The sequence below is a fragment of the Salvelinus alpinus genome, chromosome 14 (genome assembly GCF_045679555.1).
Source record: "Salvelinus alpinus chromosome 14, SLU_Salpinus.1, whole genome shotgun sequence".
In the NCBI taxonomy this organism is placed as follows: Eukaryota; Metazoa; Chordata; class Actinopteri; order Salmoniformes; family Salmonidae; genus Salvelinus; species Salvelinus alpinus.
Genome location: NC_092099.1, coordinates 25,281,653 through 25,298,294, shown reverse-complemented (window position 1 = coordinate 25,298,294; position 16,642 = coordinate 25,281,653). Strand labels below are relative to the sequence as shown.

Here is a 16,642-nt window from a genome sequence, read left to right as displayed (position 1 = left end):
TACTTTTGGTGTTCATACCAGGTTTATACTTGTCATAATGACAAGGATAAGTTTGATGTCAGACAACAACAATAGAATGTTCATGAATTAATTTGTGCCAAAGATGGTAAGATGTAAGGTGACGTTTATATTGGGGGGTTGGCGGGACTTCTAAATACATTACCGCTATCATGACTAGGTCGGTTGCAGGAAATAAAAGTACAGGCTTTGTTGCCGGAAATATCTTTCAGATATTAAGAAAAGTTAGCAAAATGTTGGCGGGTTGCTGACGTTGGCTAAAAACGTCTTGATTTGAAAGGTGTAAGAGAGACAGAGAGAGTCACCCTCAACTGTTGCTCAGCATTATTGACGTACTGATCAATGGATTAGTTATTGATCCAGGACCGTTTGACATGTAGAGGGAGTTAATTGTATTTCCAAGAAGGATGGGAGGTGGGCCAGGAGCATCTTTGACTTATTTGACTCGATCCTGATAGGGAGAGATAGGTGTCTCATTTGACACTTCAGAGATCTCCTACAATGTAAAACCTGAGCTGGGAGCTGACAATCCCCAGTGTGTGTGTGAGTGTGTGTTCCCCAGAGAATATCTGTCCTCTGATGGGGATCGGAGTGGATCAATAAGCAATGATAGACTTCTGCCTTCCATTCAGCTAATCCTGTTAGTGATAGCAGTGGATGTAATCGAATGGTTACCCACACACAGAGACAAGGTAGATGTGTGGACACACACACAGCACGCACAGAGGCAGGCAGGCACACAAGCATGTACACACACACATATTATGATTATTAAACACAGGAACCTTTGATATGGAGATCAGTAAAACTATGGGAGGCACTGCAGAAAGGGACACCCTTGAAATAGCACATCTTGACACATGTATCAGTGATAACCACGCGCAGCCTATGAGTCTCACACATCTGTAATGATTACGGATTAATATTTTGATCTCCATTTTGGAGAGGGGGACATAATAAAAGTGAACACCAACTGTTCCTGAATGAAGGTACATCAAGGGAACACTTCTGATATGACATAATCCTCTCCTCTCCATGTCTCTCCTCCTTAATCTCTCTCTTCCTTACCTTCCGCCTGAGAGACTCAAAGCTCCCTTCATCTTCTCCTGGGGGTTGATGGGAGCTGGAGAGGAGACCACATGCTGTAAGAGAGAAAAGAGAGGTATTAGAACGTGATGATTGAATTAACTGTGATGCAGATGTGCTTTTTTTCTCCTGCGTGTGCCTCATCATCGTTCTCCCAGTCAGTCAGCCAATTATGGACTGTGTGCGTGCATGAGTGTGTGTTAACATTTCCTTGAAATTCACTGTGTATGCCAGCTTCAGACTCATCCGTGTGTGATCCATTACTTGTGGTGCTGACCAACGCGTGGATGTCTGAGATGCTACCTTTTGTGAATAACAACCTCTTACCCCCCCGTCACCACCACCACCCCAACCTTCTCCAACCCTCCCAGGCACTCTCCATCCCTTCTCCCTCTCCCTCCTCTCCGTCTTCCAGATAAACAGTGATCCTGGTAGGAACATTTTAATTAAATAACTCAGCCTTCTCTATACTGTGAGGTTTGCCCAACTCCCGCCTGAGCCCTCTGACAATCAGAAACAATTGATGTTTTCCCATTCTCTCCCTCTTTCTATCTTAGTCATGCAGAAGCCACGTGGACGTGTTGGCTCCCTAAATGCATTGCGGTTTCTAGGCCTCGTCCTCTGGATAAAACAACAGTGGTGAAGTTTGTTCTGTTCAACAAACTTTCCCTGAAACCCAGTGGAACCCGGTGCAGACTAAAATAATTAAATTATATCTATTGAGGCTAATTAATCACCTTCTATTGTGTCTATATCTTTATTATAAAGGTGCTTAGTAGACATTCTAATTCATACATTTTTCCCATAGACTGGATGGATCTGTACAATGTGCCCCCATTAGCAGGAAATAGTATCTCATGCTTCACAAAGGTGTTCATTCAATGAATAAGGTATGTAAGGAAAGAGAGCATTACATGTACTGTATAATCTAAATTAATTTAACAAAAAAAAAAAAATGTAACTTAAAATCTTCGGTCAGGTCAAGAACAGCGGCAGCATTTGGAACAGACTCAAAAACGTACACGCACACTTGGTTTCATCTCTCTCTTCTCAAGACATTTCTAATGCATGCTGTTTTTCCCTTGGCACAGCCAGGATGGACATAATCATAGATGTGTGTGTGTGTGTGTGTGTGTGTGTGTGTGTGTGTGTGTGTGTGTGTGTGTGTGTGTCAGGGTGAAGGAGAATAGATGGAGGGTGGGTGGAGGGAGGGGTTAGAGCCAATTCGATAGCCCGATAATCAAGCGCTGAAAATGAGAGAAGGGACATTCTATGCAAACTAATGTGTTCTACACAATTACTCAATTAATAATTATTATTCTATTACCACCACACCACAGAGACTCTGAGAGGGGGAGAGGGACCAGAGAGAGACATACAGGGGGAGAGGGACCAGAGAGAGACATACAGGGGGAGGGAGAGTGATGGTGAGGGGAGGAACACACCAGGCTAAGAGATCTGCAGTAGCTGTACATTTCCCATTGCCTAGTTAAGGCTGTGAGACTGGGGGTCAGCAAACTTAATTATAGCGGAAGTGGATGGAAACGGCAGAATGATAGAGAGGAACATCCAGCCAGATTGGGAGTGGAAGGTTTAGTACTACTATCTCATCCTGCTGCCCGCCTGCCAGCTCTCTCCCCACAATGCAGACCAGACCTGCAATCACAGCACGCTACACACCACACACCCTCCAGGACAATAACACTAACACATAGCAAAATGACACACTCCATAAAAGGCAAGGCACTTTGCATTAATACTTTTCCAATTTTCCCTATCCTGTGTAATGGTGATGTCGGAGAAACAGTTTACCATTCTGTCGATCTTCCTGCCTGCATCTGTCTGTCTGTCACCATGAAGCAGCACTTTTAGGGAATGTTTCCTTTCTATTCATGAACATACATCTGTAGACAAAGTGGCGGAGCTGATTTGGAGTAAAACTTGGTCACACATTGAAGTTTGAGGTCCCGAACTGGTTAGGTATTCAGACCATGTGTTTCAAGTTGTATTGTCACATGCACAGGATACAGCAGATGTAAAACAGTACAGTGAAATGCTTAACTTGCGAGCTCTTTCCCAATAATGCACAGCCAGACAGACAATAATCAGTAGGTTGGCCCGATGCACAGCCAGACAGACAATAATCAGTAGGTTGGCCCGATGCACAGCCAGACAGACAATAATCAGTAGGTTGGCCCGATGCACAGCCAGACAGACAATAATCAGTAGGTTGGCCCGATGCACAGCCAGACAGACAATAATCAGTAGGTTGGCCCGATGCACAGCCAGACAGACAATAATCAGTAGGTTGGCTCGATGCACAGCCAGACAGACAATAATCAGTAGGTTGGCCCGATGCACAGCCAGACAGACAATAATCAGTAGGTTGGCCCAATGCACAGCCAGACAGACAATAATCAGTAGGTTGGCCCAATGCACAGCCAGACAGACAATAATCAGTAGGTTGGCCCAATGCACAGCCAGACAGACAATAATCAGTAGGTTGGCCCAATGCACAGCCAGACAGACAATAATCAGTAGGTTGGCCCAATGCACAGCCAGACAGACAATAATCAGTAGGTTGGCCCAATGCACAGCCAGACAGACAATAATCAGTAGGTTGGCCCAATGCACAGCCAGACAGACAATAATCAGTAGGTTGGCCCAATGCACAGCCAGACAGACAATAATCAGTAGGTTGGCCCAATGCACAGCCAGACAGACAATAATCAGTAGGTTGGCCCAATGCACAGCCAGACAGACAATAATCAGTAGGTTGGCCCAATGCACAGCCAGACAGACAATAATCAGTAGGTTGGCCCAATGCACAGCCAGACAGACAATAAATCAGTAGGTTGGCCCAATGCACAGACAGACAGACAATAAATCAGTAGGTTGGCCCAATGCACAGCCAGACAGACAATAAATCAGTAGGTTGGCCCAATGCACAGCCAGACAGACAATAATCAGTAGGTTGGCCCAATGCACAGCCAGACAGACAATAATCAGTAGGTTGGCCCAATGCACAGCCAGACAGCACACATAACTGCATTCCAACTGCTCTGCATGTCATTAGCATATCTCCACCTCATGGACCAAGCCTTTCATTTCCTCCTAGAGATGATAAGGATCTCCTTATCCCAGATGTGATGACTGGGGGAGGCACAACACACAACACACACACACTTCTAATCATGAAAACTTTCGCAAAAATAACAATAACACAATAAAAGCCTCATCAGTTATAATGAAACTAATTTAAGTCAGCCAGCAGAAAGGCCTACATACAGTATCAGAGGACAACAGTAAGTGAGCAACCTCCCTGCTGCGTACATCCTTCTCTGTCCTGTCCCAGTGGTGGAGTGAGACACCCTCATAGGATTAAAGGAGAAGAAAGGAGGGATTATAACTTGGTGACCTTTCAATCCGCTGTCTGTCAGGGTGTACTAAAGCCACATATGCTTTAGGAGAGCTAATCTCCGTCTCTCTTTCGCTTTCTATTTTTTCACACCCCTCTCTCTTTGTGTCCATAAGGGATGTATCATTTCTTTATCCCCCTCCATCCAGATTTACTCCAGAAAATAAACTTTCTATCCTGATCTGATAAGAAGCCAGTCTCTATCCTGGGAAAAGGTCCGGCTGCCTCCAGTTTTCTCGTATTTCGGAGCGTCTGATAATTCTAAGGGCGACGGTGACAAAGGCCTGGTCTGATGGAGACCGTGTCTGTCAGGGAAACGGTATAAAGAGTCTGCACGGTCATAAAGCTCCACCACGTAACGTTACCTTTATTAATAAACAAACAGGGTTTTGATCCTGCTAGGATCTTCCTCATGTCATTTCACAGGAAGTGTCCCACACCCATATTTATAGACATAAGACAAGCAATAATTAGAAACAGTGACACCGAAGCGACAGTGACACTAATTTCCCGGCATTATTTCTCTCTCCCTTTCTCTCTCCCCCATGTACACTCTATCCCAATTCATTGTGGCTATACTGATAGCAGTTTGAAATGTCTGGGCAAAATTGAAATAGAAAGAAATACCCTCTTAAATAATCTGGTATGGTATTCACATATACACACACACCAGTGTTTGGTTCGTGTAACAATCATTGTGACAAATATTGCTGTTTTGCTATTTACATTGGATTGATTGACATAAGATAATTGTGGAAGACTATGAAATATCTAACTGAAGGTGTAGCAGCCCATCTATCATTGTGTAATTCAACGGACTGCCTACATTATTCTCAGGCAGATTATTGTTATAAAGAAAATAGAGGGTTTTTGTCAGGTTAAGAGGGAAATTGTCGAGAAAAGCACTAAATATTGTGAAAAATATATACATGGTGGTATAAACTATTTTTTTCTAGGCTAAATAAGGCTTAAAGTTGCATTAGATTAAAAGCTAATATTATAATTGAACTAATTTTAGATTAATGATGTGTATTATTTTGCTTAACAACGACTTTTATTTGATCTAGCCTAGTTTAGAAAAAGGACAATTAAAACAATTCGCACAATCATTAGGGTATAGGTTATGTTTAACATTCAATGTGTATCTTCATTAAAACGACTTTCGTCAAATTTGTTGAGATCAAAAAGGCTATGTTGTATATTATTTAGCCTATAGCCTATAGCTACAGTTCTTCATGCACTCCACTGACAGCACTTTATGCCCCTCTCGTGAACAAAAAGACAGACAGTAAATGAAAAGGAGAGAGAAAAGGATAGTTTTTTTTTGGAGCACCGAGAACCTGTAATTCACAATAAGTGGAAAACAGAGATGCAGTGCTACCCTCTCTTTCACCCTAAATCCTTGTGTTGGAAATCATTAAATTGCAGTGCGCACACTGCAGTTGTCCAGGGCCTAGGAGATGAACCCCGCAATAAAATCATCGGAATTACCGACACCAACCCGTGAGTGCTGCTCGTACGTAACCAGCTAGTGTCAGCACCACTCCAATGGGACTCAGTAGGGAGCGTCCTCCCCACATGCCTCGCCGGTCCATGATCCCGCAACACGCTATAGATAATCACCGCTTGCGTGCGAGCTCTCCATCCGTTTCATTCTCAATCTTTTATTCCCCACTCTCTATCTGCCGTTTTTATTCTCTCTCAACATACAATACTGCAAAGACCGACAATAGCTTACACAACAACTGACTCATCTTTTCATTACCTTTATTTAACTAGGCAAGTCAGTTAAGAACAAATTCTCCATTATGACGGCATCGGAACCTGCCTTGTTCAGGGGCAGAACAGATTTTGACCTTGTCAGCGCGGGGATTCGATCTTGCAACCTTTCCAACTAGTCCAACGCTGTAACCATCTTAATAAAAAGTATGTTTCTTCCATAAAAAAATGATACTCTAGGCCAAAATGCACCAATACATTTTAAAGGTCAAATAAATCCCTTTTATGTTGGCATGTGCGCCCAAAATAGCAACCCTCTATATCACCTAAAAGTAAAAAAAGAAATACAAATTTAACCCACACAAACGGTTAGAAAAGAAAAAAAGACAAAAATGAGTAGGCCTATTTCATATAAAACAAGCTTACATCGTTTTTCATTTTATTTGATTTAGGCCAACAAAAAAATGTAGTGTTCTAAGAGCGATAAGAATCTTAGAATATGAGTCTCCTGGAGAGACTTAGGTAAAAGCCACTAATTACCCCGTGGACCGCTGTGATAGTGACGGAGATGAAATTAGAGGAACAAAAAAGACGCAAACGCGCATCTGAATAACGAGCCACATTCTCAATATAATTTTTAATTTGATTTTGTTGCAGGGTTTTTTCTCTCCTGTGCAGAAGACAGGGAAATTACAGAAAGAATAATACACTGCAAAACAAAGCAAGCCTCACGCGCACCTATTCACAGGACGGTTACACGCCTAATTTGGTCCAAAAATGATAATAAAAAGAGCTGACAAAACCGACTACAATCAGCCGCACGTGCATGCGCGCGCCCACGGTATCACGACAGGGCTCACGGTATCATAACAGGACGTAGGCTAATTTGACAGGGGCAAAAACACTACAGCAAAAACTGGCACAGAAACGGTGTATGAATATAATGCAGAAACATTATCTTGTGGAACATTTATCAGTGTCCAATAGAAGTTGGTCTGATGTGAGAAACATTTACAAATAATGAGTCTTTAAAATTAAACTTGAATATCTTTCATTCCTTGATTTTTGATTCCATAAATACACTATGTTTACTAATCATAATTGATCATCATTAATGTACATATGATTCACAATGTAAATAGTTTTGCTGTTATAAATTCTAATATATTTCAAATCTTGAGCTCAAAAGAACACAGACTTTCATTAATGTAAAAACAATGTTATCCCAGTAATGTAGATGATTTATCAATGTTATGATCATCTTTTGAAGAGTGCATGTCTCTAAGAGAACATCAAATTATCGGAATTGAAAAGCATAATTCAAGATATTGAGAGGGGAGGGGGAACAGAGAATAACTTCTCAAGGTAACCATACATTACCGGTACACTTCATGCTACTTGCATAGCTTACCATTCATACCGGATGAGATTTAGAGTTCAGGACAAACTATACCTGGGAAATGCTCCATGAATGAACCCTCTGCAAACCATCTCTGTGTGTTTTTACTGTCTTGCCTCTGATCCCAATCTGTAGATCCAGTGGATCCAGTGGATCGTGAATATATCCCACATATCACAGCTTTTCATCTCCAATGGCATATAGTGGATCCCATGTTCTGTACAGCAATACACAGATCCAACATACGGAGAATATCTTAAAAATGATGTATTGTATAAGGGGATCAGCTATAATCAGGAACGTCTGAGAGAGGGAGGCCAAGACTATTTTACAATTGAATCTGATCTATTTCACAACAAGGAAGTGTGCGGCGTATTTCAAACATACATTTCAAAGACTGGATCCATGGAGGGACATAAAAGGCGTTCAGGATGTGTGTGATCTTTACCTCAAAGCGCATCCCTGCTCCGTAAACTACATTACAGCTAGAGATGAACATGATTCCTTTACTTCACAAGCTAACAGTAGAACCTAGAATACACGTAGAATACAGTAAATACGTCAAATCATGGCATATATCATATCAATTCACTCTTTTTAAAACCTTCTAAACCACTCAATATTTCAGTGAGAATAGAATCAAACAACGACAAACTATAAGCTCACATTCATTGGGAAATAAATCCTATCTGAGAGACGTAGTCAACATGTACCTCTAAACAGATACAATATGCTATCTCTGTGCAATACCTTATACAACATGAGAATGAGCCTACCTATCATATTAATATATTGGAATCAGTTAGTGGGAGAAAAGCCGTGTTTTCAACTCCAGCCTGTCTGGCCCTACTACAGTCCTCTACATCACTAGCCATGAATAGAACCCCCCCCCAAACATGTTCTCCATGTTCCAACATACTTTACCTCTTATAGAGATCTAAAGAGGTTTTAACACTCCGTCACTTTCTCTGTTTGGTTCTCTTCTGTTTCATGTTCATCTGCAGCTTCAGGCTCTACACACCCACTTAGGACACTGAGAGAGAGAGAAGATAAAAACATACAATTCATACTCTTCAGCTTACAACATTTTCAACACATCCACACACAAAAACAGCCCAGATTACCATAGATCAGAATTTTTATCTGTGATTCCTTACATTGGAGGGAGAGGAAGATGTTTGCAAAGACATGTCTCAACTCTCATTGTCTACTGTAAGACTTGAGGCCATATAGAATAAGACGTGTAGGTACTCTCATATGGACAAGGACACCGGACATGATGCTGAAGATTTGATTGACAGTATGCACATAGTATAGCAGTACAAAAGGAATATTGTCCCACACCCATATATTGTCGCCCCCTCCCTCCCTGTCCCTACTTCTTACCATCTCATTCTGTCAGTATCTGTCTCTATATCTCTCTTTTTCTTTCACACTCCCTCTCGCTCTCCCTCCTTCCCAAGGCCTTGCTTCTCTCTCTCTCTCTCTCTCTCTCTCTCTCTCTCTCTCTCTCTCTCTCTCTCTCTCTCTCTCTCTCTCTCTCTCTCTCTCTCTCTCTCTCTCTCTCTCTCTCTCTCTCTCTCTCTCTCTCTCTCTCTCTCTCTCTCTCTCTCTCTCTCTCTCTCTCTCTCTCTCTCTCTCTCTCTCTCTCTCTCTCTCTCTCTCTCTCTCTCTCTCTCTCTCTCTCTCTCTCTCTCTCTCTCTCTCTCTCTCTCTCAGAAAGAGGCCACCACTGACAGCTAATCACCAGGGGATGGGAAAAGAGAGGGGGGCTATAGCTGTACACACAGACACACCATGATTGACATACAATGGTCATGGAATCTATGGCTCAACTCATCTCCCTCTTCCCCTCCCAAAAATCTTTCCTCTCCCTCTCTCTGTGCTGAAAAGACACTGGGAAGAGCGAGGGAGAAAACAGAGAGAGAGAGAGAAGCAGTCATCTCTACTAAACCAAAGCCAGAGCCAGTGGACAATGTAAAGATCAGCTTCAATCTTTGCTAATGCTCTCGCTCGCTCTCTCTCTCTCTTAATCCTCCCTCCATCAGGTGCAGGCATGGAAGGGGAGGAGGGAGGGGGGATTGTGATCTGGAGAGAGAGACTCCTCTCATATCATCCCTCCGTTGGCTCCATCCCAATGCTCCCAGCCAGCCACTGATCCTGTTATCATACCACTATAGAGAGAGACAGAGAAGAGTGGAGGAGGAGAGAAACAGAATGAGAGTCATATATTTCTTCGTAGTTTAAACAGGTCTTTGACACCATCCCCCTATACCCAGACACAGGGATGGTCAGGTCATGGCTTACTATTGACTGGTTTCATTGGGTTAAACAGATAGTCAAACCCCTGTCACCTTGGTATCATTATACAAATATTCTACTATAGTCATTCTCCATGAGAGATTTCAACTGGCTGGCTTACACAGTGATGGATAAAAGTACACATACTTGAGGATAAGTAAAGATTCCTTCATGGAAAATTACTTAAGTAGAGTGAATGTCACCCAGTAGAATATTACTTGAGTAAAAGTCTAAAAGTATCTGGTTTTAAATGTGCTATAAATCAAATTCCTTAAATTAAGCAAACCACATGGCACGATTTTCTTGTTTAAAAAAAAAACTATTTACGGACTGCCAGGGGCACACTCCAACATAATTTACAAACCCTGTATTTGTGTTTAGTGATTCTGCAAGATCAAAGGCAAAAGGGATGGCCTCATGTTCTCTCGAAAAGTGTATGAATTCGACAATTTTGCTGTCTGGCCTGAGCATTTTGGTTGTATTTATTTGCACCTAAGAAGAGAAGTGAAAGACAAAACAGTACAGATCAAAAACAAGGTTAAAAAGGTGTGTAGGTGAGGTTGAAAATATGTAAACCCATTTTAAATGTAATAATGATTTGGGGTGTCAGGGAAAATGTATAAAAGTAAAAAGTACAGATTTTCTTTAGGAATGTAGTGGAGTAAAAGTAAAAGTAGTCAAAAATATTAATATTCAAGTAAAGTACCCTAACAAACGATTAAGTAGTACCTCAGAGTATTTTTACTTAGTTAATTTACCCCACTGGAGGTTGTAGGGCTGGACTGGACAGCACCACAGGCAATAACTCATACACCAACGTATGCACACACACACACACAAGTTTGCTGAATAACCCCTGCTGTTGACATGTTGGTTGATATGGAGCTTAGATTTTTTTTTTTTAACATCCACTTTAAACTGGACTCCATAGAGGTGAAACTGCCACGTCCGTTTGCAATATTACAACAAAACATATATTACTTCATACAATCATTACACATCATTGTGATAGAACAGCAGAGTATGTACTACGATTTATTTAAACATGATGCTGGATGTTCATTTCCACAAAACAAAAACTGTTTCGCCTATCGCGGATCTCAATTTTACAGTACACTAGTTTGGCTTATTGTAACTATCACAATAAGACCTGCATGTCTAATCTCACTTTTGATGAAAAAGAGATTAGGATGATTCGGACCCGAGTCTCCATTCATAGACCAGAATACTGCTTTCCAGGAAGGACTTTTACCTTGCGTTTGCGCATTAGACCGCCCGCCATCCCGACATTTGAGCAAAAACATAAGGGTGACTTGTAAGAAAGTTGTGTTGATTATTAGACGATTGTATATTCTGGATATGTCAAAGGCTTTACTAAAGCCTTCACACTACTTGAGGAAGCACTCCCCCTACTGACTGATTTAGTACCTACAACGTTAGTTCCCGTGTTGCTCAGTCGGCAAGAACGTCGCACTCCCAGGATCATGGGTTCAATTCCCTCTGGGGTAGTACACTAAAATGTATCCACTCACTGTACTGTTGTGGATAAAACCATCTGCTAAATGGCATGTATTATATATATGACCTCTCATGCTACACACCCTGAATTACAGCACACAGCCAGACATAACTCCTCAGCCATTTCTACAGCCACACAGACAACAGATAACATTACTCCTGTCTGATGAGCCCTTGATTTATTCTCTCAGTTAAGGTGTGATGTTATCTTTCAAAATGTTCAGAGAAATAAGAACCCCCTTACACATTACAAAGTAGTCACATTATTCCTTCTCTAACTGCCAGGGTTATTTCTTGACAACAAAACAACAGACTGTATGCAGAGTAGAGTTAGAAGGACTGCATAATTAACTAAGCTCTAGTCCATTTCCCCTGATCAGTGTGACACGATCCCACCAGTATACTGACAGCTCCTACATCCCTGTTGGGAAAGCTTGCCACTGTGACAAACATACACGTCGATTCCCTTTCTCCCAGGACAGAGTGGGTGTTCTTTTCTTTTATTCTCTCTCTCTCGCTCCTTTCTTTCAGCTAGCCAATTAACCAGGGAGCAGTCGCCTAATGAGTTGTCTCTGGTGGGGAGATGGACAGACGGACTGGAGGTTGACAAGAGGGGGGGGGGGGGGCAAGAGAGGTGAGTGAAGCCATAGAAGAGTAGAGGGGTGGAGAGAATGAGGAGAGAGGGGTGAGAGGAGAGGACACAGGGACGAAAGAGGGGTAAGTGGTGAGGGGATAGGGTGAGGGACAGAGGCAGAGGAAGGAGGAGAGGAGGAACAACCATCCCATCCCGTCTCTCAGCACCTTTCACCAGGACATTGTCAGGCCAGACAAAAGGCTTATCAGCCTCCTATTCACTACAGTCTGATGAACTGGGAGGATGGAGGGAATGGGAGGAAGAGTGGGGGGATGGGGGGGATAGAGAAGGAAAAGGAGGGGGAGGGGAAGGACATGTCGTTCCACTGGACCAGGGGACCAGTGGTAGCCTTATAGATTACTGACATATAACAATGGGAAAATGCAAGAACTAAAACTTACTTTTGGGTCTCAAAAGGGTTCTTCGGCTGTACCCATAGGTAGGTACCCATAGGTCTAGGTAGAACCCTTTTTGGGTTCCATGTAGAACCCTTTGTAAAAAGGATTCTACATGGAACACAAAAGGGTGTTCAGGAACCAAAAAGGCTTCTCCAAAGAGTTCTCCTATCGGGACAGCCGAATAACCGTTTCAGGTTCTAGATAGCACCTTTATTTCTGTAGGAGTTAACAGGCGTTTTGTACATAGGATAAAGCGACAGTAAATCATAAATCCATGTTAAGAGTATCTTGCAGACCAGGTCAAAAGTAAATAAATAAACCAGGTAAATAATTCCTGGCAAACTGAATCCGATACATCTCATTGCTCCCGGCACATTCTCCGGCCAATTCAAAAGGAGGGTGTTTTTAAAGCAATGCTTGAGGTAACAAGTGGTCATTTTCTTCTTTCCTCCCTCCCTCGTTCTTTTCTTTTCAGAAGAAAGGATGCAGTAATTAGAGGGTGGGCCAGGTGGATGGATGTAGACAACTCAAGAGCGTAACTCTACCTCACCTCCCCCCTACTGAGGGAGAGAGAGAGAGAGATGGAAGGAAGGAAGGAAGGAGAGAGAGGGAGGGATGGAGAGAGGGAGAGAAAAGGAGTCTGGAGGAGGGAAGAAGAGGGTAAAGGGGGTGTATGGAAGGAGGGAGAGAGCAGGGAGGATGAATGAAGGATAACAACAGAGAGAGGAGCAGAGAGGATGGATGAAGGGTAACAACAGAGAGAAGGAGCAGAGAGGATGAATGAAGGGTAACAACAGAGAGAGGAGCAGAGAGGATGGATGAAGGGTAACAACAGAGAGAAGGAGCAGAGAAGATGGATGAAGGGTAACAACAGAGAGAGGAGGAGCAGAGAGGATGGATGAAGGGTAACTAAATGGGGCGTTAAATGAGGTGAGGGTCATGGGAGGCCAGGGTGGATGCCCACTGTGAAACTAATGAAGGTCTCCAAGCGGAGGGGCCACCCACAGAACGACAAGCCCAACAAAGATGCTTCTGTCTGGGCTTCCCTTTCCCAGAGACCTCCTTGAGATGCTGGGGGTCCATTAAAAGGCTGCAAGGCCCAGGGTCTATTCAAGCGCACACACACAGAGGCATGCATGTACGCACACATACAGATATGGACACACACACACACACACACACACACACACACACACACACACACACACACACACACACACACACAAACAACACCGTTAATTAATCCTCAGATTACCCAGCCAATTATTACCACACTTGTACTAATTAGAAATTATTTAAAGCATTTCCCAATTAGGGTTTACATGCTCAGCCTGATAGGAGCTTGCGTCGTTAAACCAACTGGTTTACAGTAGGAGAGGACACACACACACAAACAAACACACACACACCGCTGGATCAAACTGCAGTAATCAGGCAGTCTGAGAGAGTGTCCCTGACAGGAGTAAAGGATGAGAAAAGAAAAGGAGGAGACTAAAAGCAACAAAGCTGCCAGTCCTCCAGTGCAGTATGGTGGGGCAGTGTTATTAGGCCAGGTAGTGGACTGGACCTTGATTAGGACAGATCATAATAAAACCAGCCTGGAAACACATGCCAATTAGGTTACCACAAGAACCAGGGTGCCTCATCGCTATGGAAACCCCCACCCTTCTTTTTGAACTCTCTATGACATGTCGCCCTCCCTATTCCTTCTCCCCCCCCCCCCCCCCACTCTCCCCCTCCCTCTCTCCCCCCCCTCTCTCTCTGGGCTTGTGTGCTGTCAGTGTTGAGAATGAGGAATGAGGAGACGATGGAGTGAACGTAAGAGAGAAGAGGTGTGTAAACAGATAGATGTTCTGTGTGATGAGCCTATGGTTAAATGAACACATCAAAGTGCCAGTATCGCTTTAATGCGTGTAAGTGCATGTATGGTTGTGATCGTTCACACGTGTGGGGGCATGTGTGTGTGAACGTGTGTGAGTGAATGTGTGTGTTCAGGTATGTGTTTATGTATGTGCGTGCATGCGTGTGAGGGAAGGTGTGTGTTCAGGTATGTGTGTGTGTGTGTGTTGGAGGGTTCAGACCCAGGGGAGAGTCATTAGAAGACTATTACAGGTTCATCCATGGGTGAAATGTAAGCTGTAACACTCAGCATCACAGCTATTTGCTCTCTCTCCCTGCAGCTGTTATCAGGGCTAAATCTGTCAACCTACTCATTACTGTACTTTACAGCAATCATAACAACAGTAACAACAACAGCAATGACAACAGACTGTGTGTATAGGCATTAATCCCCGAGCTGACAAGGTAAAAAATGTGTCGTTCTGCCCCTGAACAAGGCAGTTAACTCACTGTTCCTAGGCCGTCATCAAAAATAAGAATTTGTTCTTAACTGACTTGCCTAGTAAAATAAAGGTTCAAAAAATATATTAAAAAATGTAGACACACACGTGTCAATGTATGAATGTCACCAGAAAACCTCCTCTCTCTCCTCTTGTCCCCTGGTCTCATTCAACCATCTCTCCTACTCCCCCCTTTCGATTGCTCCCCCTTTTTCCTCCTCCTCTCCTCTCCTCTCCCTTCCCCTACCTACCCTTTACTCTCCCCTGTCTCTACCTCCTCCTCCCCCTTCCCCTACCTACCCTTTACTCTCCCCTGTCTCTACCTCCTCCTCTCCCTTCCCCTACCTACCCTTTACTCTCCCCTGTCTCTACCTCCTCCTCTCCCTTCCCCTACCTACCCTTTACTCTCCCCTGTCTCTACCTCCTCCTCTCCCTTCCCCTACCTACCCTTTACTCTCCCCTGTCTCTACCTCCTCCTCTCCCTTCCCCTCCTCCTCTCCCCTCCCCTCCCATCTCTCTCCACCTCTCCCCTCCCTCTCCACCTCCTCCTCAGGGATCCATGTCATAATTTTAATTAATTTCTAATCAGGCGAGAGTAAACTAATCAGGGGAGGCTTTAAACAATGACGGCTCTGTCTGACTGCTCGGTCTGCTTCGCCAACACCGGGAGACACACACACACACACACACACACACACACACACACACACACACACACACACACACACACACACACACACACACACACACACACACACACACACACACACACACACACACACACACACACACACACACACACACACACACACACACACACACACACACACACGATGGGATACAAACTAACACTTTTACTGGCTTGATTTTCACAAAATGTGTCCTTGTGTGAGTCGTCTGCTTATGGTAAATACCGTGCTACTGTATATAATGTTTAAGATTGAAAAGAATACATGGGTTAGTGAATAAAGAAGCTAGCTAAATATGATTGGATGAATGTGATGGATAGATAAACAGGTGATGAATACATGTGGCTAACCCAGAGTGAACGGTGTCTATCAGCAGCCATAAACACAGAATGGAACACACAAAGGCTACAGCTATCTGTAGGAGGCCAGATCCATTCTGCCAAGGCTAAGGTACTGTGACAAGCAGAGAGAGAGAGGGAAGGAGAGGAATGGAGAGAGACGGAGGGAAGGAGGGGGGAGAGAGAAGAGAGAGAGAGGAAGAGAAATAACATGAGTAATAAGGGTAAGATGAGGTTACAAGACAGCCTTGATTAACCTTTGCCACACACACACACACACACACACACACACACACACACACACACACACACACACACACACACACACACACACACACACACACACACACACACACACACACACACACACACACACACACACACACGTGACACAGTTAACCTGTAAGCTCCATAGGGGATATGAGGATCTGTCATGAAAGGTCAGGCTTGTGAGTGAATCAGTACTGAGAGAGAGAGTAAGTGTGTGTGTAGGTTCTTTCATATCTGTCTCTCCTCAGGTGTGTAACAGTACCTGCCTCCCCCCATGCTGGCGCCATGGTAACCAGACTCCCAGGTGTCCCCTAAAGTGACAGTTGACCTGGAGACCACAGCCTGCCACCAGATCACATGACAGCATCACACGCATGCACGAACACACACACACGTAAATACACTATATATACAAAAGTATGTGGACACCCCTTCAAATGATTGGATTTGGCTTTTTCAGCCACACCCGTTGCTAACAGGTGTATAAAATCGAGCACACAGCCATGCAATCTCCA

General features: G+C 43.6%; 1 protein-coding gene across 3 annotated transcripts in view; it reads right to left on the bottom strand.

Annotated features, from left to right (window-relative positions):
• The window catches only part of arhgef7a (Rho guanine nucleotide exchange factor (GEF) 7a), a 182,335-nt gene that overhangs the window by 86,950 nt on the left and 78,743 nt on the right, over positions 1-16,642 (bottom strand). For 2 of the 3 annotated variants that reach the window (XR_011667779.1, XR_011667778.1), the window contains exons 24-25: positions 8,565-8,673; positions 1,087-1,160 (exon numbers count right to left, since the gene is read on the bottom strand). The gene's annotated coding sequence lies outside the window, so the exon portion shown is untranslated. Of the gene's footprint in view, positions 1-1,086; positions 1,161-8,564; positions 8,674-9,795; positions 9,815-16,642 lie in introns of those variants that run through there. The other variant, XR_011667781.1, reaches the window with a different exon arrangement.